The sequence below is a fragment of the Ammospiza nelsoni genome, chromosome 5 (genome assembly GCF_027579445.1).
Source record: "Ammospiza nelsoni isolate bAmmNel1 chromosome 5, bAmmNel1.pri, whole genome shotgun sequence".
Lineage (NCBI taxonomy): Eukaryota > Metazoa > Chordata > Aves > Passeriformes > Passerellidae > Ammospiza > Ammospiza nelsoni.
The window spans coordinates 6,987,038-6,989,279 of NC_080637.1; the positions used below are offsets into that span (position 1 = coordinate 6,987,038).

General features: G+C 41.7%; 1 long non-coding RNA gene across 1 annotated transcript; it reads right to left on the minus strand.

Moving 5' to 3' along the window:
* On the minus strand, positions 1–2,242 carry LOC132072964 (uncharacterized). Its single transcript, XR_009418451.1, has 3 exons — positions 2,117–2,242; positions 863–985; positions 1–233 (listed from the first exon to the last, which is right to left on the minus strand). It is a non-coding gene; the product is annotated as an uncharacterized LOC132072964 (long non-coding RNA).

The following is a 2,242-nucleotide window of genomic DNA, read 5'->3' on the forward strand; positions in this document are numbered from 1 at the left end:
TATGGATGGAAAACGAATGCAGCCTCAGCTGCAGGAACAAAAGCATTTAACACCATCAGACAGCTCCTTGAGGCTGTGAGGTGAAGCCCAGGCAGCAGCCATGCTCCTCCAAGTCCTGACTGAGCCTGATGTGGGCATGTTGTGCTGTGTCCCCAGCCCAGCCTCTGTTTCCAGCTTGCCACACGGACTTGCTCTCCATGTCTCGATTCTGCCTTGATCCTCTTCCATTTCTCCTGCCACACATTAGTAAATGCACTTGCAGTAAAATCAATGGGAGTTTGAAAACTAAAAGTAATGTGTGCTTTGGTATGCTACTAATCCACTTATTTGGATCCTCTTACTGCTCCTCTGGGCTGCCCTGATCCTCTCTATCAGCCCACCCAGCTGCTCTGATCTGCTCTCTAAACTTGTGCTGTGCCTATATTAGCATCCCTGTCAACTCACAGGGCTGCTGCCTCAACGCCATCAATCCCCTCTCCCAATGAGAGTTTCTCTACTAATAATCCCTGTAGCTCAGAATACTGATGCAAACTAAAATAAATTCATGAAAAGTTGCTGCATCTCCTACTAAGATGTTCTATTTTCCTAAATGTTTTCCAACAGTACTTCTATTTCAGGCTGGTGAAATAGCTTCAGACACATTCATAGCCACCTGCCTGCTTTTCAGTTCTAAAAAATAAAATTTCATTGCAAGGTACAATGGAGTTCAAAATCTACTCACACATGCACTTTTTAAAGAGAGATTATGTGAGTTTTAAATCTCTGTCAGGCTGCAGACTGACAACATCTGAAAAAGGTGCTTTTATTCAGCAGTAAGATACATACAGCAGCATTTTCATTAATGTGACCCCCCTGGATTTACCTTCACAGATGTGTAGATACTGAAGACTCCATCACCCATTCAATCCCTGACCTCTCTGCTGAGGCAGCCAGTGCACCTGCATGGGCATTTTCTCTGAGATGGACACATCCTGCAGGGATCACACTGACAACACAGAACTATGATCATTTAGCAATAACTTTGAGAGATTTCTTGCCTGTGTTGAATAGAAGCTAATGAACTCAGAAGTACAATACTTTATGCTCAACCATTTATCTTCTATATGCAATAAAGTGAAAGAAAAATAGATGTTTTATGTGCTTTTATAGCATCCAACAAGATCTGTTTGGTGTTTGGATGGTGACTGTTAATACAGCTAAAATGTCTCAACCCCAAGGGATGTTAAGTGTAGATATTCCTTTAGGAAAAATGCAGTGCATGCAGTTTGACAACACAGTCTGTATTTGCAGGGCTCAGTCCTGTAACTGCACCTTTCCTGGAAAGACTTTGTTGTTTGGGTATGTGGTGCAAACTGACGCTGGGAGTAAGGATGTTCAGTGCTTCACATCATTTGCCCTGCACTGCTGGAGTGCTAGAAAGAACAGCTACAAAAATACCAACAACAGCAAAAAACCAAAACCAAAGCAACAAAAAAAGGCAGCATGACCATTTTCCTCCAAGATGTTTTGGATTCTTTAACAGCCACAAATGGCCACTGCTGTCAAAAAAACACAGTCTCCCTAGTGACATCTTGGGACCAATTCCTTAGGGACTCTGATGACACAGTGCTATTAGCTGAGGCACAAATACTGTTCCTGAAACAACAGAATTTTCATCAGATATCTCACATATCAGCCAGTTTGGCAATAATTAGCTGTACTTAAATGTAAAGCTTTTTAGAAGCAACAATGAGTTTTTTACACCACCTCAGTTTTACAGATAAAGCTGCTGGGATAGGAAAGACTCACACATCCTATAGACAACCTAAACAATGCTCATAAATATTGCCTGGTCAAAATCAGAGAATAATTAACAGCCCAATATTATTTCAAGTGTGTTTCTAAAAGCCACACAAGCCTTACTAACCAGTAACATCCATATAGATGTCACCACTTTCCTATTTTAACAGTGCATTCCAGAGGTGTGTCCTGGCAGACAGGAGTTGCAGCGGCTGACTTACCATGAGAACTAATCAAGTGATACTTTAAAAAGCAAAACAAGCCAAGTTCAAATGCTGCCTTCATGATACACAGATGCCCTACACTTTGAAAGACTTATGTTAGAAATGTTAGGTACCTTTTTTCTGCCATTTCCTCCCCAGTGAGCTTTCCTTGTCTTTGCAGTATGATTTGCACACCTGTGGTGGAGCACTACCTCAAATTTCTTCCTCAGCCTTCTCTGTAGCTGAGTGTTTGTCTGACT